This window comes from Vicugna pacos, chromosome 17 (assembly GCF_048564905.1).
Source record: "Vicugna pacos chromosome 17, VicPac4, whole genome shotgun sequence".
In the NCBI taxonomy this organism is placed as follows: Eukaryota; Metazoa; Chordata; class Mammalia; order Artiodactyla; family Camelidae; genus Vicugna; species Vicugna pacos.
In genome coordinates, this window is record NC_133003.1 from 38,411,846 (window position 1) to 38,435,289 (window position 23,444).

Below are 23,444 nucleotides of genomic sequence, written 5' to 3' on the forward strand. Positions count from 1 at the left end.
TGGAGATGAAAGTCTGCACTTCCTACTTGAACTTCTCTGACACCATCCCAACAGTGATGCTGGGGAGCCTTGTTAGTCCAACAAGGGTGTATGTCTGTGCTCCCCGCTTGGTTTTTGCTGATGTGAATGGGGTGGAACCACATTTTTTTCTGGAGTGTTTGGCTGGAGTAGAGTGGTTATTTTCGCAAAGCTTTCTACCTGTTTAAGTTGCCCCTTTCTTGCTTCTTTAACTAGAGAGAGTAGGCTTTTGTTTGGTGCAGCTGTTTCTTGTTTCGTTGTTGGTTTATTTGGGGCGAGGGGAGGGGGCAGCGTGGGAGGGTCTGTGCCTGTTGGTGTTTCTGAACTGCTGGCTTCTTCAGCTCCGAGTTTGGGATATATGAAACAAGGGAAAACCCAGAGAACTGAATTTTGCCTTGTTCCTTGAGTACCAAAGACCCTAGCTGATCTGCCTTCTTTTCTCTATCTTTCAGAGATGAAGCATACACATTACATATACTGTCCAGGGCTTTTATGTGTAAAGTGAGAAAATTGGGAAAACCACATCTTCTCAGAAATGGGTGTCCATGATTCTATTTTTTTATAGGTAATATAAAGCCCTCAAATAAAGGTCTTGTTTTTGAGAATCTGACCCCCAAATTTCCTATTATTTAGTAATTAACTAATCCTACTCACAGTGCACAGAATCATTGGGAACTAACAAGAAAATAACCCACGCCCACTTACATGTGACACCCCCTGTAATCTTGTACTCATCACAGGTTCCCAGCAGGGATCTGTGTTTTTGACCCTACCCATTTAACTGAGACATCCTTCTCTAATAAAGGAGGACATGTCTTTGGTCATGGAACTGTACATCCCTGATGGAAACCAGTATTCTTAGAGGACATTGTTTAGCCTTGATGATGTGTGTACTATTAATTTGCCTGTCAGTACTAGAACATTCAGCACTTACCATTTTAATCTGAATGCCTCCAAACTTCTGCTTTGGAAGTTAATTTGGAAGACACACTCAGAATAGCTTCATCTACTCTCAGGTCTTTGAGTAATTGATCTTCACAAATATCAGCCAAATGATGGCTCCAGCTTCAAATTATTTTCAGAGCTGCAGAGCTTTGGCTACAGCTGGCCTCCTGACCGTGTCTCCCTGTCTATTCGAACTCAGTATCACCCACACTAACCCATGCTACTGCCTTCCCTATTCCAGCCCAGCAAACCTAGTCCTTTTCTAATGTTCCCTGCATAAGAGCATGGGTGTCATCACTTAGACAGTTGAACAAGACAGAAATTGGCAGCATTTTTGGTGCTTCTTTTTCTCTTGACCCATATATACCCAGTGATTTGCTGTTTAACAGGCAGTTCTCCAGAAAGAAAATGTATACATACATACTTAAATTTATCCCATATTTTATTGATATAAAGGACATGTGGTACACAGTTTACAATGATAGTAAAGTATACAATATTTTTTGCTATAAATTTCACATAGCCAGTCGATTCTCATAGAATGTTTTCATTGATTTTTGCAAAACTCTTGCATCCACAGTTGATTGCAACTAACAAGTTAGTGTATTTCCGATGTATATGTTAATTGGTAGTTTTCTTTACATTAAAAGCTAGGACAAGGGTGACACAACAAAGATGTATGTCAGAATTTCATTCTTTTAACAATGATGTGAATGACTTCTTTGCCGAATCAGATCATTGTTTTCATGCACTGGAGAAATAGTTCCTCAGTTTTGTGTGATATTAACAGTGAAATATCTGCAGACATGACATACTTTTTAAATTAATCTGTATTATTAACGCCTTCTCCATCACTTTCTTAGTCTACTAAGTCAACAAGATAATAAAGCAAGCTCTGATTTATAGCATTTGACAATTACCAAGGAATAAATACTCCTACTATGACTGATTTCAAGCTACCAGTGTGACATAACTGAATGTGGAGTAGGAAAATGTTGCACAGTAACACAGCATCAGATAATATTTCCCGTAGAAACACAATAGATGTAAATAGCCTCGTGAGCATAGATAATAGTAAAATAATTAGGAATTAATTACTTTTGAATATTTATTAGCTTTATTTTAATATAACTAATTGAAGGTTTATATAATTTAATTTTTAATAACATCTGTGCTTAACAACCACCTAACAAAATTCCTAAAAACGTAATTATTGACTCTTGCAAGCCATTGCACACCAACTCCAGCACACTACTGTAAGCAGGCCCTGATGATTCTACTAAAAAACCCTTTAAACCAGTTTACTTTTCTCCACTTCTAGCATCATCACCCTCGCCTAAATTGCCATTGCATTTTTTATTAGACACTCAGCATAGCCTCTTGTTTTTCTGCTTCTGCACTTAGCTCTTTTCAACGTATTCGTCAAGCTTAACCAGAGTAATTATCTCAAATGCCAATATGGTTTTATTATCCAATGCATTCATTAATTTATCTGTTCAACAAATGACTGTTGAGTTGTATGTCCCAAGCACTATTTCAGTTTTCAGTCGACAAGGCTAAATGTGAACACAAGTCAAAAACTCCGGCCTCATGAGGAATCCATTCTCCTGGGGGGAGGTAGACAGTATTAGCAGACATCAGAGATACTGCACCTTCAGTTCCAGACCTCTGCAATAATGTGAATACCACAACAAAGTGAGTCACATGAGTTTCTTTGTTTCTCAGTGCATATGAAAGTTATGTTTCAAACTAAAACCATACTGTAGTCTTTTGTGTGTAATAGTATGTCTTAAAGCAGTGTGCATCCCTTAATGGAAAAATAATGCTGTTGGAAAAATGGCACAGGTAGACTTGCTCGACAGAGTTGCCACAAACCTTCAATTTGTAAAAAAAACAAAAAAAACAAAAAAAAACAAAAAAAAAACCAGTGTCTGTGAAGTGCAATAAAGTGGAGCAGAATAAAATGAGAGTGAGGCAGGTCTGTGCAGTTGTCCCTTAGTGTCTGTGGTACATTTGTTTCAGGACTGCCTGCTGGTACCAACATCCATGGATGCTCAAGCCCTTTATATGAAAGGGTATAGTATTTGCAGATAATCTATGCACATCCTTCTGTATAATTTAAGTCATCTCTAGCTTACCACCTAATATAATGTAAATTCCTTGTAAGTTGTTGCAAATACAATGTGTAAGTAGTTGCTGGGCAAATTCAAGTTTTGCTTTCCAGAACTTTCTGGAATTCTTTTTTCTGAATATTTTCAGTCTGCAGTTGGTTGAATCCACGGATGGAGAACCTGAGGATACAGAGGGTTAACTGTATGCAAAACATAGTAAAGAAATAAAGTGTACTGTCCACCAGAAGGGCATGAATGCTCCAGGGGGGAAATGCGAAGCAGGGTAGAAGTAGAGACGGCAGGAAAGTTACAGTATTAAGTCCAGTCCTCAGGTCATGCCCCGTAGACAAGGTGAGGTTAGAGCATGGACTTGAAGAAGGTAAGCATGCGTCCATTTGGTTTGGGTGAGAAGGAACCAGCCAGTGGGCACAAGGAGCCCCATGTAGCTAAAGTCAAGTGAGCGGGGCAGAGTGGTAAAAAATTAAGCCAGAGATCTAACAGAGGACAAAAGACAGAGGGTCTGGTAGGTCACTGGAAGTACATCAACATGTACTCTGCTTGTAGGGGGCAGCCATTGCTGGGTTTTGAACAGAAGAATTGTCAAACTTCCTGCATAAATCGTACTTGCTTAAAAGCCTTCAACTGCCTCCCTTGCTCTTCAGATAAGTCCAGAGTTCTTTATGTGGAGTACCAAGTCCCAGATAATGTGACCTCTCTGCCTTCTCCTCATCCTCACCTCCTGCGACTTCCCTGCTCTTGTTCCTTCAGGTCTGTCAAAAGGGTGCTGTTTCCTGCCACCCCACCCCACCCCCGCCATTGGGCACTGACAACTGCCTGAACTCGTCCTTCACTATACCTGTCATTCTAAATGACTGCTTTTGATTTTGTGATGAGTTGTTTGTTGTGTCGTTGCCTACCTTCGCTGCTACGCCCCATGAGAAAAGAAGCTCAATTCAGGCAGGGCTGTTGTCTCTGCTCTTCACGGATCTGTCTCAAAGAATTAGACCAGGGCTGGGCACATGGCAGACTTTCAAGTATTTGTTGACTGACTGAATGGATGTTTTAAGAATTGATACAGTGTTTAATCCAGAGTCTGTCTCATGATATATGTTCTGTAATTTTTTTGTGAAATAAATGGGTAATCAAACACATGATGGTTGGATGAGTTGGTGACTGAGTGAGAAGAAAGAAAGAATGAATGAATGATTTAATAGTTTTATATCCCTAGTATTGAACCCAAAGTCTGGTTCATGGTAGGCATTCTGTATTTTTTTTTTAATTAATAAGTGATCAGATGGGTGGATGATTGAATGAGTGGACAAAAGTGAATGTATGAATGAATGGATGAATGAATGAATGTTCTTCAGTATAGTCAGAAGAGTTTATATCCTCTAAGAAGAATATCTCTTTTGCCCACAGTGTGGCACTTGATTGGCCCATTAGTTCTTGGTTTTCTGCCATGGATATATTTTGAAGAACATTTTTATTAGCTTTGGAGTCACTTGCAAGGGACTCTTGAATTCTCTTTTGGCTCGCCTGCATTCTTGTTCACACCTGACCTGCCATAGTTTGCGGATCTCCCTGGTTTCCTTACTTGGGCCACATTTCCAAGTGTCCCTTTGATCTCTGGCACATACTTTTGCTAGGCTTCCAATAAGGTGTTTTTAAACAGTCTCCAGGTTTCCTGTGGCTTATTGACTTTTTAAATTATTCCTTTCATTTGTTTTTCCTACCCACTGCCTACACTTGTTCTTAGGTTCCCTTTATAAAATTGAGTAACCGCATGATATATAAATTTTCTCTCCCAGCCCAGAATGGTCACAGTGTTGTGATCACTCAGAAACACTTTTTCTTCCAGGTCTTGTCCACCATTCAATCCAAGTCTGAAATATTTTCCTTCCTTAATAATTCTAAAAAGGCATTTTTCTAAGAGAAGGTCATTTATCTTATCCAATAAGCTTACATTCATATTTCTAATATATACGTGAACTGTGAATAAATTAGACTCTGAGAAAGCGTAGCGCATGCTGTATATATGTGCTGTAGAATAAATGTGTGTTTTAAGAAAACTTCTAATTTATTTCTAACTAGGAAAGTCTCTAATCGTGATCACTCTCCTGGCCGAAACCAAAATCTATTCAAATATACGTCGTAAGATGTTTTTGCTTCCCCTCTACAGAGATGAAATGATAGTTTGTTTCTTTTTTGTCATATTTTCACCTTCCAAGTCCTATTTGGAGCTAGAGTTTAACTGCCAAGGAGAAATAGGAATCGTTTAACATAACGAAAAACTAGCTTTCACTTTTTTTGACCAAGCATTTCATCAGTCAGGATTTTTCCTACCAAAGATGTTTATTTTCAACCATTTCTTGCTTTATTTGGCTAAAAGGTATGTTCTTTGCTACATTTAATAGCCATGTGTATGCTACCCAAAGTAGAGATCACAGGGTTTTCATCTGCAGATTTTTACCAGACTACAGTGAACCAAAGAATATGTTAGAAATTTGACCCTATGGTGTATATATACTTCTTGCAAATATTTTAGCAGACTGGCTGGTCTTCAAAACGTTTATATGATAAAACACTTACATAGTCAGTGTTTATTCAGATTATAGATTGTGGTATGAATGTAATAGATTGTGTTTTAAATAGTGAAAACAGAAAATGTGCTTCTTTTTTTCCACATCAAACTTCTGGCTTGTTCAAGTTGTAATGAAGAAGCTTTAAAAATTTGGTGATATGTTTTCCACCCATGATATTGACATACGCTCATAATTACCTTGTTTTTTTCTTTTTGATGCAATTTCATTATTTGCCATGCTGGCCGTGGTGCACCAATAAAGCCGAAATATCATATTAGAATTCATGACAGTTTTCACATTGTATTATCGATATGTGGAAATAATTGTCTGCTCTGAGATTAAATTACATTATTGTGTATCTTTTTCATGCCTAATAAATAATGATGGATGACTTTTATTTTCATCACCACCTGCAACCATTTAGTCACCCCTTGATTGTTGAAGATAAAATAATAAAAGGCAAGTGTTATGTTGCAAGTAGAAGAATGTACTCAGAACAGTTGTATGTTCCTTGTTTCTATTTGCATTATTTTCGTCCCCAAAGAGCAATGCATGGTGGTCTATAAAAGAGATCAACCGGGGGGAACCTAGAAAACAATTCCTGTAAATGAGAGAAGGAAGTGGGAAATTTTTTTTTTCTGGTGGAACAATAATTATTTCTTGGTGCACGATTCTTAATCTGAAAATGAGTTTTTTGTTCTGCAGTGCAAATCAGTTACGTGCAATTAGAATGCAAAGCAGAGGCACATCTTACTGTTTAGCCTTTTTTAAATAGAAATGAAAACAGCCCGGAAATTGTAGCAAAGTTGAAAATGCATGCTAGGTAATTTTGAAATCTAAAGACATAAAACCATGCATAATAAAAAGGCCACTCTAAACTCATTACACTTTTTGAAATTGGCAATTGGGAGGCTTAATTTTAAAATTCAGACTTGCATGTTTGGGAACTTATTAACTCTATTTTGAATGGTCAATTGCATTGCCAGTGTTTAGGTGTGTTTTGTTTGTTCTCCTGTATATAATTCTATTGCCTCATAATTTGGTTTTCTCTATGTCTGACCCGTGCAGATTTTTCTTTTAATTGTTCGATGTTCTGCTGAAGCAAAATTGATTCATTTTTCTTGGTAAAACTTTGAAATTGAAATTATAATCAGCAAATACTCCGAGTCTTCCGGGGAAAAGAATCGCCCCTGAGTTTTATGATCCTCTTAGATTTCATCTCAGAAGAATGTCAGGCTTTTTTAGAAAATGAATATATGGTGTTTATAATGGAAACTGGTAGTTTGATCCAGTTACAACAGTGAGGTAAGAAAGCAAACTGTGGACAAAATCTTTTTTGCTATTTGGTTATGAGTCACAGGCTGACTGTACAGAACCTTTTCACGTGATCGGCTCTGTTATCTTTAAATCAAAAGATGACAATCTTCTCAGGCACAGCAGAGACTCAGACCAAAATCTAGAGGTAATCCTATCAAATGTCAAGTTACTGCAGAGAAATGGCTTGAAAAATAGGCCGACAGTCCATCACTTGATGAACCCCAAGTGAACACTTAGACCTGTGGAGTCTGTCTCTCACTGGACATTCTATTAACACTCTTCCCAATTGTTTTAGAGCCTTGATTTAAAAAGAGAGAAGGGGACTTTCCCTTGTTTATGGCTGTTCTGTTATCTGACTACCCATCTCCCTCTATAATTAAATGCCTTGAATGAAATAATAATAAACATAATTTTATTTGTACCATTACTCACTGCAGAAATTACATCTTTACATTTCCTATGAGAATCGGAAAGCAGCCGTGCTTTCTCCCTTCACATCGGAGAGGGCCGTGCAGAAGTCACAGGCTTTTCTAGATTCTCTCCTCCTGAGAGGAATTTTGTGTGTTAGAGCCTGTGGGGCAAATTAACTTGGAGTGGGGACGTATGCATTCATCCTCTTTCGATGATCACGATTTTACTTACCCCTGGAAAACACCTTGGAAGACTAGTCGTGCAAAGCAAACTTGCATAAAAATCACCTATAACTTATAACTGGGGCATCTATCTGCAGGCACAAAACCACACACACTGTAAAGCAAGAAAAGATCACCACGTGCCGTATAGCTCTTCTAATTAGAAGCCTCTGCTGGTCTTTTACCCCTACTGTGTTCTATGGAAGTCCTGAGAACCCAAAGCTCTTCCCAGATGTACCTAGCTCCAAATATTATGGCCTCACTCCCTGGGAAACAAAGTTCTAGAATGACATCCTCATGGGATAGTTTTAATTTTTTCTCTTGCACCATTTCTTATCTGTTCTGATTTTCTTCAGCTGAAATCTTACGTACTTGAGCTACCAAAAGAAAAAAGAAAGAAAAAAGAAAATATGTTGGATAATGGTACTATGAATAACTAAAACGGAAATGCTGACCCGGCTCCATTAAAATAAATCATTATCTGTACTGTAATCGTTCGTTTTATTTTCTCACTTTCTATGCTTCTAGCAGTTTGCTAGTCCTAATAATGTTTCCGAAGTCTGTGCTACATTTATGAAGACTTTGAGGAGTTTTTAATTCGCATCAAAATTACTGTCTTGGCTTACATATTTGCAAAAGGGAGATGTATGAGTAAAATGCTTACATCCAAGCATGCACTAGAATGTTGGAACCTGAAAACTCCCCTGCTGTTAACAGTTAATAGTTTGGTGCTCAGCGCATCTCAGAAAAAACATTTGGGAAAAAATACTTTCGACTAATAAAATTAGTATTAGAATGACAACAAATGTCAACATCTTTGAAGCTTTTTGAGCACTTTTGACATTTAAAAAATTAAACACACCGTTTTATAATTTTTAGGCAGTGTACCTATTTATAACTGTAATTTTTAACATCGGGAATAAAAATCAGTTTGTCTAAAGTATAGGCAGTGTTCACAGCATTACTACCAGCAAAGTGATTTTGGATTAAGATTCTTAAAATAAACTTAGTAACTGAGCAGTAAATATTTGTCCTATTGGATACTCTAAATGTTGAAACTTGTTAGTCATTTTGGTTGAACTAATGCAGCACAATGAGATTACTTTCACTTTTCCAGCCGCCGTCTTCAGTCACGTTAGTGTTTAACAACTAGCCCTGAGTTCCAGAAAATACTGCTAGGGAGGGAAGAACAGACTCTCTGGCTGGAGCTGTGGAAGGAGGGTGGGACCTTAGGAATTAGATGACTGCACAAGATGTAGGCAGTTTTATTTTGGCAACAAATTCAGGCTTGTGCATTGGGTTTGGGTTTTTGAGGGGGGATTTCAATACTCTTAATTCAAATACGTGTCCGCAAGTCACCTACAGAAAGAAAGATTCCTACCCATCTGCAGAGCACAGATGAACTAATAAATAATTGTTCCATTTTATCTTTCAGGTTACAGTACCACGAGTTGAGGAACTCTGAAGGCTGTGAAATCATCCGCCCAAAGGTAAGTGACTTGGTAGCAACTCAAAGATGAGCACAAATCACGTCCAGATCCGCGTGAAGAGAGGCACGTGTCTGACGAATAGTCAAGATGATGTCATAGATCAGCCTTCATTCTTCGGTGAATGTCTAGGGTTCTCAGTTGTCCTCAAAATATTATATAAAACACCTAGATAATAGCACCTTAAGGGTGATTATTTCTCAGGTGAAACAGTACCCCGAACTTACCAAAATGTTTCATCAGCTAGAGATTTGTTTGGAAACTGCAAAACAGCAAAAATGGCTGGTGAAATTTACGGCATCTTCAGCTGGGCCAGTTGATTGGGACCCTAATAACAGACTCCAATCCGCCTGTCCAGACCGAGGACAAGTTGCTGTAGCTCCATCGTAGCATATTTTAAGCTTTTTTTGAACTTCAGGAATGCATCTTTTCAGAATCCGCCAGTGCTTCAAAAGCATGGCTCGCCAAACCAATCAATCTAGTACAAAGTTTGTTTTTAGATTTCGAGTTCCTTGTTACTGCTTTGTAAGCAGATGTCTTCAAAGATATAATATGGTGAAGAGATTATGTGATTTTTGGGTGTAGCGATTCTGCCAGTTATAATTAAAAGGGCCAACATCCAAGTTTTGTTTTCTTTATAAACACTGCAGAGTGTGTCAGTGGCCAATCTAAAATTACCCACAGAAGAGTGTGCGCTCTCTTCTTTAGCACAAGATAATGAAGATGGTGTGTGAAATGCGCCATGGTTATAATAAGCTGATGGACTTGCGGTCCTACGCGCAAACTTGTCCAAATGTAATTATGAGAGTTTTAAGAGAATTGTTGCTTCCTAAACTGACTCGTCAAGTGACTCAAAAGTTAATATCACCAAATTAACAGCCTGACTTTGAAGGTCTACAGTTGTACCTTAGAAAAGAACTACTTGGAATTAATCATCCTTTCTTACAGGGAAACAACATCTTTTAGATGCACCTCAATGCAGGGGAGCCCATTTAGAATTCTCTGTGTATATTGCTTCTGGAAAGGTGTAGTGTGTCTAAAAACAAAAAGCAACATAAGGCTGGGCGTGCAGATCTTCTCCCATGCATGGAGGGGAGAGGGCCAGTAGGAACTTGCTCTGATGTTTATGTGGTTGGGAAGGGGGGATTGCCAGGTTTCACCACCTGAATCACAAGAGCAAGAAATCAGACTGGGGCCCAGAATCCAACAGAGAACATCTCAAGATGATTATTTAATTGCAAGCTTCTATAGCAGTGGTTTGCATATACAGAGAGGAAAAAAGTTAGGAGAAAAAATTGGAGACATCAACCTGTAAATTCTCCCAGGAATTGGGAGATTGTCTAAGAAAAATGGAAATCCATACTCGAAATCTGCATGAATCAGGGAAGCTGAAGATGTCTTTCTCCTTCATGTTTTCAGCATAATTCTTTATAAATTATGTGGAGAGACTGATATGTCATAATGAGACCCCAGTAATGAAAGTCAGGGAATCCCAGTGTCTCTTCTAGGGAGTCCCCCTCAGTGGCTGGTATGGGAGAGTGACTTCGAGATTTCCCAAGAATATTGGGTGATAGAGTCACTGAAGAGAAAAATCTCACTCAAAGCAGCCTCATATTTTACTACAATTTTCTTTGCGTTGGATGTTGTCAGTGGCCTAAGGCAAGTGTCTCCTACCTCAAACTCACCAGACTGAACTACTAGAGGATCTTAACTGTTAAAAAAAAAAAAAAAGCACAAAATTAAAAATAACTAAAAATTTTCCAAACAACCATCCAATCCCAAAAGCATTTCCGATGCTGAACTATTTTTTTATTTCCTTTTCTTTCTGGGGATACATATATTGATAGGTGATACTCATGTTATCACATGCTCTCTACTGTCTTCATGTAACTCTAGGCACCTGTACATGTGCTTTCTATTCTTCTACAGTGTAGCCAGAGTGGGCTTTTTCAAAAGACAAAAGGCAGATCTGATCATGTAGTATCTGAACAAAAAGGAAAATCCTTATTCTAGCCTGGTTTGGCCCCTGCATTCTCATCTAGGCTCATCTTATGCTAATTCCCTTCATCTCTTTACCCCACCTCATCTGGCTCTCTTTCACGTTGTCTCCTGCCATCTGAATTCCCCATGACAATTGCATATCTGTCCTCCTGGACATGGAATCCTTCTTTATGGGTGTCTCCCTCATTATGGCAAATAATTCGATTTTTATGTTGGATAAGATTATGATTCTCCTGTCCTGGAAATGATCATGGTTATAATCTTACATTAGTATGTTTGATCCATTGCCATGATGGGCCTACCTCCTGGATTATAAGTTTCATGAGGAAGAGCACGACGTCTGTTTAGCTCATTAGGACATCCCCTGAACTCCTCCCGATGCTTGAGACACAGTCACCCAAACATATCTCCAAGGTGAGGGAATAAGTGTCCAGAACTGTTACTGAACACTTTGGTTATGTTTCCCCATGTTACAAAGGCCCTATACCTGTATTATACAATATCTGGTGGAGTTACTAAGGAATATAGTTTGGGACTTCTCTATATCTATTATATTATCATTTCTAGTCAGGTTATGTAACTCTAGCTGCTGTAACAAACAGGCCCAGCATTTCAGCAGTTTGACATAACAGGAGTTGAGGTTTTACTCTCGGCATGGTCAGAAGTGATTTGGTAATGGGGGCTTGGTCTCCTGCACAGAGGTGGACATGGACCCAGGTTCCTTCCTCCTGCTGCTCATCCCTTTCTAAAATCTCAAGAGTCCTCCCTGGATTCTTGGGACCTATCATCCAACAAGCAAAGAAACAGAAGAATGAGGCCCGGAACTGGATCTGTCAGTTCTGTCCACATTCTGTTGACTGGAATAGAGTTCCCCATCACACCTGACTGCAAAGAAGGCTGGGAAATGTGGCCTTCCCAGTGCCACAGATGGTTTTGTTTCTGCTACAATTAGGTCTCACTAAAATTTGCCAGTAGTTCCCAGATGCTCCAGAAATTGTATTATCAGTGAGAACAGGAGAACCGTGCTCAAAACCAAACTCTCAAGGAAGGCAAGTGCCAACATTAAATGGACTGATTTAGTGGTATTGTGTCTGTCTAGGAATGCGCTACATGGTTTGGTAAATACAGTTTCCCTACGGCAGAGAATCTCAAAACAAGTACATTTTGAAAATGAACTTTGAAGAATCAACTGGAGGGTATACAGATTTTCATGTTCACTTTCGGCTTTTTCATTTTCATATCGTGCTAGTTAATGTGCCAAAATGAAAATAGCTTTCCACTAAATGGAAGTTATACTATAAAGTTGGAATTGGTATTATCTATTGCTGAATTTCAATGAAATCTCAAACAGAGTGATGTAACTATGGAAGCAGGATTCTCTCCTTCAATGTTTCCCTAAGATTCTGTCAAATAGATCAGGAAAACGAAATGTATGCAGGGTTGACTTTTTAATCAACAGACACACAAAGCCCCTGCTAGATAAATCAGTTGAAAGAGAACGTGTACAATAACTGACTGGCAGTATTGTAAAGACAACTTTTTAGGCTTGACATTGAAGATATTCTGGAAGAATAATTTATCTGGGAGAAAATCAGATAGATTTTCTATAGAACTGCCAAATTTAGTGGTACTCCGCTGAACGTATCTACGTCGACCTTACTATTTGGGAAAGTTTTTCTCTTTTAATTTAACTTTTTCCTTTGAGAAAATATGTAGCATGGACCGGGGTTGCTCTTTGATGTACAAAGCAGACATTAAATTGGATTTCAGATTAAGTGACAGCAGCAGACTAAGATTAAACATCAAGGTCATCTATGGTATTGATTTAATCATTTGTTTAATCGTGACATGCTTTGGCACAGAGAAATGCTTACCAACTTTGTATTTTTGTCTTTGCTAATCAGCAATGCAGTGAATACCTTTCATTATCTTTGCTTTTTTCCATTTATTGGGGAGGAGAGAAGTGAGTGGTATCCTTCTTGATCAGTATTTCCATCTCAGTCTCTCTCACTCTCTTTTTGCCTCACTTCTTAGACAATGAAGGGTGATGTCAAAACTTAAGCCCCTATTTCATTGAATCTAAGGTCCTGTTCATTGTAAGATGCACCATTTTTTTATTTACCAAGAAAGGAAAAACAGTACTGCTTAAACTATAATGTAATGCTTTCCTATCACCTAGAATTTTTATTCTATACTTACCAAAAGAACAGTTTTAGACTTAGACACATTTTTTATCATATTTCACACTTGTGCAAACATAAAAAGTAAAACATAAGTAAAATAAATTGGTTAAAGTGTTCCTAAAATTTCTGCACATTTATAGTCCAACTTTTCTGAAATCGCTTGACGCAGTTGTTGATGTTTGTGTTTTTCCATCTACTCTCGTCTTCTGCACCATCATGAGCATTAGCATCCCTAAAAGAACGTGCCGCTGCTGCCCCCCAGACTTTCCTCCAAGCTGCTGACACCCTCTCGTGCAAAGAGTTTTCACTAGCAAGCACAGGTGGTGATAACCGTGTCACCATCACTGCCCGGTCAGCAGCATGTTAAAATACGTCCCAATAAGACGTGAGAAAAGTACATCAAGAATTTGTTAAATACAGTTTTTGTTGATCATGCAGGTGAAAACAAAGCCCAACAACTTTTCTCAATTCCCTAATGTTGTCTAGTGTTTTCAGAATATAAAATATAGGGGAGAGGCTATAGCTCAAGTTGTAGAGCACATGCTTAGCATGCACTAGGTCCTGGGTTCAATCCCCAGTACCCCCATCCATAAAAAAAAAAAAAAACTAACAGTAAATAAATAGACGTAATGATCTCCCCCGTAAAAATAAATTAAATTATATTAAAATTTTTTTTGAAGAATATAAAATATAACCCACATAACGTATCTTTTCTTTCTTTAGCTTTTTACATTGGTATAAATGAGGACTTGTAAAGAACACTCCTATGGAATTTACACCCATCCTTCATGGTGTAAATTCTTCAAATTATGTTTTCTATGAAGAGCTTAATTATAATTCACAAGTTATTTTTGTAGAAACAATATACTTTCCATGAAATTCGTGTAGGTAATATATATTAAAATCTTTGTTTCTATTCTTACTCAAACTTTGTAAGTTCAAAACTTAACTCTCTCTAACCTAGTCTATAGCCAGTGGCATTTCTATGTAGGCATTCCTCCCATATTGCATGATTATATTCCTGAAGATCTGTGAATAAATCAAGGGATTTTAAATAGAATCAGGTTTTCTACCACCTTAGATTTTTACTTCAGAATTGCTTTTCTTCATTTTTGCCAGATCTTATCATTCTACCCTCTCCCCAGTTCAATCTTTAACTTTATCTCCCTCTTTCTTGCCTACATCTCTTTTTAAGATAACGTTATACAAACTTTAGTTTAACTGTACTTGGAAGCACTTAACGTTGCAAATAAGCTCCCTACAAACACTTTTGTGAAGTCTTAAACCCATGTGTATTGTGAATAGTAAACCCGATGATTATCTGGTTTAGATTTGTTTCGTTTTATGGGCTGGCTTAAATTGGGGACATCGTGTTTTCCATTTATGAGTTAACACCCCTGAATGTGTTCTGCTGAGCACCACTGTAACTCCATCCAAACTACTTTGCCATAAAAGCAAAGAATTCCTTATCAACTCCATTACTTTTTATTTGTTTTTTCATGTGTTTGTGTCTTAAAACATATTTTCCATGGTAGTGACTATTTGAGTCTTAGAAATGCAACTAGACAGATGTACTGACCACAGTTGCCAAGGGAGCAGTTTCCTTGGCGATGGCCAACCGTCATCAAAGCAGTCCACGTCCTCTGTCCCTCCCACGTGACTTGCTCTCACATGCTGCAAAACTTGGGTAGGGGAAGCAGCTCTTTGTAAATCATCGGTCCCAAGCCACCCCCACCCACCCAACAAACCATCACTTTTCATGAAGCAGGAAAGTAAGAACAGGTGGTAAATTGTGATGCTTTTTGAGTTTTCCAAGGGCCTCAGGCCACAATGCACCGTGAAGGATTTCTGGTTTCTCCAACTTTCAGTTTCAACCAAGAATTTATTCCAGTCATTTGAAGAAAATCCAAATATATACCGGCCAGTGCCCAAAGGTCAAAGCTGCAAGAGATTCAATAACAAGGGAGAACTCTTTTGCAGGGTAAATATTGTCTCATGGTTAAAAGGAGAGGTATGAAGAATCACGCATTTTCTAACCTTGACTTGTGTTCAGACTACATTGCCTCTCTGCCTGTTAGAATGGAAATATTAATCCTTGGTGGTCAACTGTATCCTCTAGTAAAAGTCTGTGATTAAGATTGAATTTTTTCATCTCAAGGAAGATTAGAAAAAATATTTCATAATAGTCTTGAACCTTCAGAAATGTAAAGTAACATGCAAAAATTACAACAGATAATTGTTTTCCCCAAAAAACTACACTGGCTAAGAGTGAGACCTCCATATCAAATGTCTTGTGTGTGCTAGATCATGTTCTCCTCACAGTACCTCTGACTGGCAGCCACTAGTAAAATTCTCATTTTACAGATGAAAAACAGGTTTTGGGAGATAAAATAATTTACCAAAGTTCTACCACTAGTAGTTAGTGTGAAGATTTGAACTCCAGGCAGACTGAGTATAGACATCTCATTGAATCCATCTCCCCTCCAGTACTGACCCCTATATGTGAAGTCTTCTTGTCAAATTAACACCCCATAGGGTGCTTTTCTCACTTTTTTCCTCCTCCTGAACATATTAGGATGGTTGCTACTGGGTATAAAATCTAAGAATTTGATCTATCGGCTTAGAGTTTAAAAAACATAGAAAAAAATATTTAATAGACTTCCAAAACTTTTCACCTAATCACAAATTTTGGAAACAGGGAAATATATACCAGTGGAGATATTTATGTCCCCCAGAGTATTAAGAAATACAACTGCAAAATAAGGAAGAAACCAGTCATGCTAAACCTAATCAGATTGTTCATCCATGGAATTTGGAATTTATTTTTTTGCACCAAAATTTCAGCATGATTTTTTCAAAACTTTTTAGTTTTAGGCTTTAGTATGAATATGTAAGGGTGGGGGTGTGTGTGCAGAAAAGAGTAACAAAAATGATTAATATTGGGAACTTGGCTCTGAACATGCAAAGGTGGATGAAACAATTGTTGTCATGCCACACTGTACGTATTCCTTGTAGACCTGACTGGGTCAATGGAATATTTCCTGAAAGGAGGATTTAAGTACATCCTCTACCCCCTTCAGCCTAAGCAGTTTTGCTCTATTTTATACTAAAAGTTTATTGGAAGAGGGATTTCTTAGGATAGAGCAGTTGGAAAATAATAGTTTCAGAGAAGAAGAAAAAGATGCAATTTTTGCATCTCAAAAAAAAATATATGATAGAGTTGATGCCATCCTGTTTCTATAGGGACAAGAAAAAAGGAAGCAGAGTTAAATTTCAATTGAAGGAAAGATTTAGAAGGAAACACTTCTTGATTCTGAGAGCACTAACAACTTACAGAAATATTACTTAAGTGAGTCAAATGAAGAGAGACCTTCCCTAGGAACTTGATGGGTGATACAGAACCTTTCAGGATAATCTCATCTTCCTCATCCTCACCTGTATCCAACCCCAAGTGGTCTTCTTTGATGACAGCTATCTTCTACCTGGGAATGTTTCTAGAAGCCCCATTTGGTTGATAAACTAAGAATTGTGTTCTAGTTGGAGAGAACTGAATCATCTTTTGAGAATGAACCAATCAGTGTGAGTTTGTGAAATTGGTAGTATTTAGAATATTTATTTCCAGATGATCCTTTTTTTCTTTAATGTATATCTCATCTTTAAAAATGAAGCCTTACACTGTTCTCTGCTTTTCAGAGAAAATTTTCAAGCCTTTCTTAATTTGGTTATCAAGCACTACATATTAAATATTTACAGTATATTTTTCTTTCTAAAAATGGGTACCTCCTAACTATGACCCATTAAAACTCCATCTTTACCAGACACATTGTGGTTTAGGGGTTTTTTTGTTTTTTTTAAGTGACACAACATGATTGATGTAATCTGGCATGATTCATTACGATGTCAAGCATCAGCAGAACATTCTGAAAAAATATTCATCAACATCTATTACTGTAGAAATTGCCACTTGCAGATTCTTTTTCTAGGTAATTTCCTGCGTGGTGAAACAACACCTTACCGACGTCAGAGAGCATGTTTTTAGGAAGTGTGGTTATTAAAATAGGTGTTCTGAAGTCCCAGTATTGGCCTGACATTTATCACTAAGCATAAAGAATATCAAGTGAAATCTCAAAGATGTTTCTTCCACTTACCCACAATCTTTGACTGAAAGAAATACAGTATTATGATTGTTACTTTTGCCATGACCCTACTTTTTTTTTTTTGGCTTTAAAATTTTTTTTTCTAATATTTTAAATACCTTTATTGTGGTATAATTTCTGTACAGTAAACTACATATGTTTCAAATGTATAATTTGATGAATTTTGATAGATATATATACACCTATGAAACCACCATCACCATCAAGATAGCTAACATTTCCATCACTCCCCCAAGTGGTACAAAATTCGAACTCCTGATTTATCCCTTCCCGCCCCCTGTACCCCCAGTAACCCTAAGTTTGTTCTCTATGTCTGTGAGTCTGTCTCTGTTTTGTAGATAAGTTCATTTGTGTCGTGTTTTTTTTTTTTTTTAGAGTCCACGTGTAAGTGATATCATAGGGGATTTTGCTTTCTCTTTCTGGCTTCACTTAGTAAGCCTCCACCCTGCTATCAGGGGCAGCTGCAGCTCAATCGGATGATGACATAGGGAAGTAAAGAGCTAGCTCACGGGCTCCCCAGACTGTCAATTGCTTACTTAGGGGAGATATTTGTGGCAGAAAGATTAGGCTCCTAAGGCAAAAGCCTAACCCCTCTCTTTTTGCCGTCTAGCCGACAGACATTCATAGAGGAGGCAGGGGAGGAGGTGGCCTGGAGCTGTCTGGTACCCAGGAAAGCATGGAAGCCATGTGAACTCTTCTCCATTCACTCACAGCTTGTCTCACTGAGTGTGCGGTTGCTCTTCTTCCGATGTTGACATCACATGCTGTACAGATACCAACACTAAAACAATTTTATACTGGGGGAAAAAATCTTCCTTATCCATGATATGTCTGCCAGGGACCCTGGTAGAGGTCAGCCAAAGCTCTGTTTACAAACACTCTAGAACTAGACATTCTGACAGTCACAGACTACCCAAGATTTGATTCCTTTCTCACCTGGCTTATGATTTGGTGCCCTTCCTACTAGCAGGATAAAGGGCGGTAAGTCAAGAAATATTCTAAGCAAAATACATATCACAAGTACATTATTAGATTAAAACAATTCTCTAGTTTCAGTATAAGATTGTTTCCTTTTTGCATTTAAACCTTTGTTTAAATCTTCTCTCCAAAGCTAATATTCACTGTATCTGCTTAAGTATATTCAGTAATTACTGTATGAAGCCTCACGTTAACCAGTATTCACATGTCTTTTCAACTGGTTTTTTAAATATTTAGTCTTCAGCTAACTTCTTAGATTGTAATACTATCAATCAGAAATTGTTTCTTTCTTTATCCTTGGCATACAATATATCATTAAAATGTTACAATTTGTAAAAGATTTGAGCAAAGGTGACTGTTTAAAGATACATGTTGAAACTTGAGGAATTTTTTTTATAAAAAAGGTCCCTTGGAGTAGCTTTACACTTCATTTTCAAAATCTATTTTAGTATAAAAATTCTCTCCTGCCTCCATTTTTTTCTCTGCTACTGAAATACACGTCACATGTTTGCCCTGCGAGTATCTTTTTAGCTACCCCACCCATAATGTCTATGTTCTGAAAGTGACGTACAGCAAAGCACCCATTCAGAAATTTTTTACTGAACACATACTAGGTGCTCGTCACTGTTGTAGGGCCTGGAGACACATAGTGAACAAAACAGAGCCCTCTCCCCCCATCTTCATAGGACTTACATTCTGTGGGGAAGATACGCAGTAGCCAAGCACATAAATAAACATATAATGTGTCAGATGTGATAAATGCTAAGAGTAAAAATTAAGTGATGAGAGGGTAAGGGAGAAGTGGGGGCACTCTACTTCATTTGCTCATTTATTCAAGATATATTTTTGGAACACACTGAACACCCACTATATGTGAATCTCTGTACAAGGCAGCAGGCAAGATAGACACAAGCCCTGGCTTTATGGCTCATCATAGGGGACAGACACTTAATATAACTAGTTTATTAAGCATTCCAAACCCTGACGGGTACTACAGTCATGAAATGGTATGATTCTTACCGTTTCCTGGTTTCCTGTCCTGTCCCTTAAGGATGAGTGGTACCCATGTATGAGTTCTCCAGAAAGCCCGACAAGAGTCTATCTCACTGAGAGTTCCCCAATGTGGCATAAGCATTTCTGATGCCTCAGTTTCCACCCTAAGTCCCCAACCCCAGCCTATTGGCAGGCAACCCTCCAAAGGGTGAGATGACAAGACAGTGCAAGCCTGGCTGGTCCACTTGACCTACACAGAATTCACATGTTCCTGTTGCCTAGAGTGTAGCAGAATAGGCAATTTCATTGATGTTCTCTCTTTAGTTTGTTGTCTCTCCCCTGTTGATTTTCTCATGCTCAAAGTGGGAGGAAGATCAGCAAAGGTAACGTACAATCAAATGTCCAACCAGGAAATGGGCTCCCAGCCTTACTTCCTGAATACGCATCATCTCTACAAGTACATCTCTAGAACTCCCCACACTTGATTAGGAGAATGGAACATCCATTTTCATTGTCTACAAGAAGGGAAGAACAATAGCCACAACTGTGTTCTCTGTACCTTTCATCTTTCAGACCCTTTACATTTTATATACTCAAGTATGAGATTTTAAATTATGAGATAATGAGAAGTAAGAAAATGTTATACATAATCAAAGGAAAACACAGTCAACAGAAGCAGGTCAGTAGATGACTCAGTTATTGAAATTGGTGAGGCTTTAAAAAAAAACTCACGTAAATACATGAAATGACTTATAGAAACAAGTGGATATAATGAGGTTATTTCTGGCTAGAAAATGGAAACTTTCCAGAGAACAAATGAAAAATCTAGCACCCAAAATCATACAATATCTCTTATTTTTAAAAGTTCATAGGAGAAGCTTGGTAGCAAATTGGACACTGAGGAAGAGAGAAAGCAAAACTAGTCAGTAGAAAGTATTCAAACTGAAGCCAGGGGCAGAGAGAAGTTGAAAATTTAAATACATATAGAGAGCATCAATGAACTATGGGAAAATACCAAATAGTCTAACTGTATAACTGGAGCCCTGAAAGCAAAAGAGATTAGAGCAGAAAAACATTTGAAGAAATGTTGTTGAATTTTTTTCCAAATGAACTGAAAAATTTCATCCAATAGATCCAAGAAACTTCATAAACCTCTAGCTGGTATAAATGCAAAATTAAGCACCATTAGGAGAAAATAATCAAATATTAAAGTAGATAAATATTAAAGTAGACCAAGTTAAATAGGCTTCTTTTCTGAAGAATTTCTTAGAGTCACTAGCATATACATCACAAAATTCCTACAAGGGAATCTAATAGACACATTTTGCAATTTTTAATAGGAAATCCTTTTTTAAGAGGGAGTTTTTTTCTGGGACTACCATAGTCAGGTACATATTTTGGAAAATGCTGGGCTAGTGGTAGGGAGAGATATACAAACAAAAAAATGGAAGTTTTGTTATAATGATGTGGAGAACATGTTTCACAAATACAGCAAATAAAACAGCAGGTAGTTTAGAACAAGAAGCAAGAGGGTGAGAATATTCTAGGTGAGTGGAAAGGCTTCTGTGGGAGTAAAAGACCAACAGGGCTTCTAAGGAAAAAATTTAAACTCAAAATGATAGGAGGGCAGGATGCATGGAAAAAATGACTTAAAAAAATACATATATATATATGTATATGCTAATTTGGTATGTCAAACTAAGAATTTTGAATTCTTTTTTCTTTTTCATTTTCTCCCCCCCCCCCTTTTTTTTTGCAAAAAAAAATGGTAAAGTAGACAGGAATGAGACAGGGTTTGGTCAGCTTTTTAAGAAAGTGTAGTCTGCCAGTTATATGGAAAATTAACTGGTAAGGGACAATTGGTAATGGGCAACCAATTAGAAAACTTAAAATAATCTAATGAGAGTGGCAAGAAACATTAAATATGAGGGTTGTCTGCAGAAATTCTCTCAGAGGAGAGAACCTTCTTAGTTGTGATTAATTTTATGTGTCAACTTGACTGGACCATAAGGTGCCCAGATATTCGGTCAAACATTACTTTGGGTATATCCGAGAGGGTGTTTCTGGATGAAACTAACATTTAAATCAGCAGGAGACTGAGTGAAGCAGATTTACGTGCTTAATGTGAATGGTCCTCGTACAGTTGGTTGAAAGCCTGAACAGAATTTAAAATGCTGACTTTATACAAGTAAGAAAGAATTCCTCCTGCCTGACTGTCTTGAGCAGAAACATCAGTCTTTTCCAGACTCAACCCGAAACATCAGCTCCTCTTGGGTCTTGAGCCTCCTGGCTTGTGGACTGGAACTTTCACCATTGGCTGTCCTGGTCCTCAGGACTTTGGACTCAGATGGGAACCACAAGTTGGCAATCCAGCATCCCCAGCTTGCCATCCTCAGATCTCAGGGCTTCTCAGCCTCTATAATTGCATGAGCCAATTCCTTATAACAAATCTCTTTCTGTCAATATATACATCCTACTGGTTGTGTTTCTCTGGGTCTCCCTGACTAGTACATGTCAGTGTTTAGCTTGGGACCACTTTGGTTTGGGAAAGAAATGCCTGAGCAGATGGCTAGCAAAAGTAGGAGTGAGAAAAAGTTATAACTCAAGTTGTCTAACTTAGCCATGAACAGGAATTTGGGGGTAAGAATGAGGATGAGGATGAAAGAAGAAAACAAAGCAGAGAGGGAGGAAAGGTCTTATAACATGGTGGGTATTTTTGAACGAGTTGACGAGGCAGAATATGGAATAAACAGTGGGTCCTAATGGTTGCTCACACCTACTGTGGATACAGGGTACTGGAAAAGCAGCTTCCAGCACAAAAGCAGCCTGTGGTCAAGTAGTATCCCCTGGAGGAACCCAGATTTCATTTGGAAGAGACAGGAGGAAGGATTCTTTAAATAGAGTTGACGACATTGGCTTGTCCTCACAGGAATATTCCAACTCAGGCCGGGAAATTATCCCTTCTCCCCCGAGGTCCCCACAGGAGGTTTATATACCAGGAATAACACCCAGATGAGAAAGACTTTGCCCTTGTTAAGTCAGCTGGGCTTCTTCCTAAGTGCCTGGTGTGGTTTGAATGTTTGTCTCCGCCAGTTTCATGTGTTGAGATGCTAATGCCTGTTGAGATGGTATTTGGAGGTGAGGCCTTTGAGAGTTGCTAAAGTCATGCAAGTGGAGCCCTCATGAATGGGATTAGTGTTCTTACAAAGGAGACCCCACAGAGCTCTTTCCCCTCGTCCACCACGTGAGGGTACAGTGAGACGGCACCAGCTATGAACCAGGAAGAGGGCCTTTGCCAAAACATGGTCATGCCTTGATCTTAGACTTCTCAGCCTCTAGAACTGAGAGAAATAAGTTTCTGTTGTTTATAAGCTCACAGTCTGTGGCTATTTGTTGTAGCAGCCAGAATGAACTAAGACAGTGCCCTATGGGGAAGCATATGACTTGGCTCCAAGGTATGAGCGAGGCCACCCCTCTCTGCCCAGCTGTATCTAGATCTTGGACACCTTCTCCGTTGGATGATCCTTGCTAGGGAAATCCCAAGCCAAGTCCAATACATAGAAGCACATGCTTGTGTGATAAACACAGCCTTGTTACAGAACCAGTAGTATGAGTGACACTGGTGAATATGGCACAATAAATATCCTAGATTCTGCCCAGAATGACAACCTTTGCTTCCTTGGCCTGGTTGGGCTTTAGGAGCTGGGGGTGAGTCAGGGGCAGGGGGTTGATGGGGGGGTGGAATGCTGAAAGAGAGTGAGGATGAGGGTTCAAAGACCACCTCTTCCCACATGTTTGAAATGAGCTTATTTATGATTGAGAAGTAGTTTCCTGGCCCTTCTATATGCCAAAGAAATGTCTTGGGGGCTACTAGGGGAGGGGCATAAGGCAACAGATACACAGTGATGGGGGGGGTGGTTAACACACCAGCTTGCGGGTTCCCACCTTCTTCTCAAAGAGCAATTCCCCTTTCATCTGGTTTAAGAAGTGGTCTTCCAAGAACGCTCCCTTTGAAGAAAGAGTTCTGTGGCTAAATCTTT

The 23,444-nt window shown here is 38.5% G+C and overlaps 1 long non-coding RNA gene across 7 annotated transcripts in view; it reads left to right on the forward strand.

Moving 5' to 3' along the window:
- The window catches only part of LOC107033065 (uncharacterized), a 620,890-nt gene that overhangs the window by 560,940 nt on the left and 36,506 nt on the right, over positions 1 to 23,444 (forward strand). For all 7 annotated transcript variants that reach the window (XR_012060726.1, XR_012060720.1, XR_012060725.1 and 4 more), the window contains one exon: positions 9,041 to 9,095. This is a non-coding gene — a long non-coding RNA (uncharacterized lncRNA). The remainder of the gene's footprint in view (positions 1 to 9,040; positions 9,096 to 23,444) is intronic.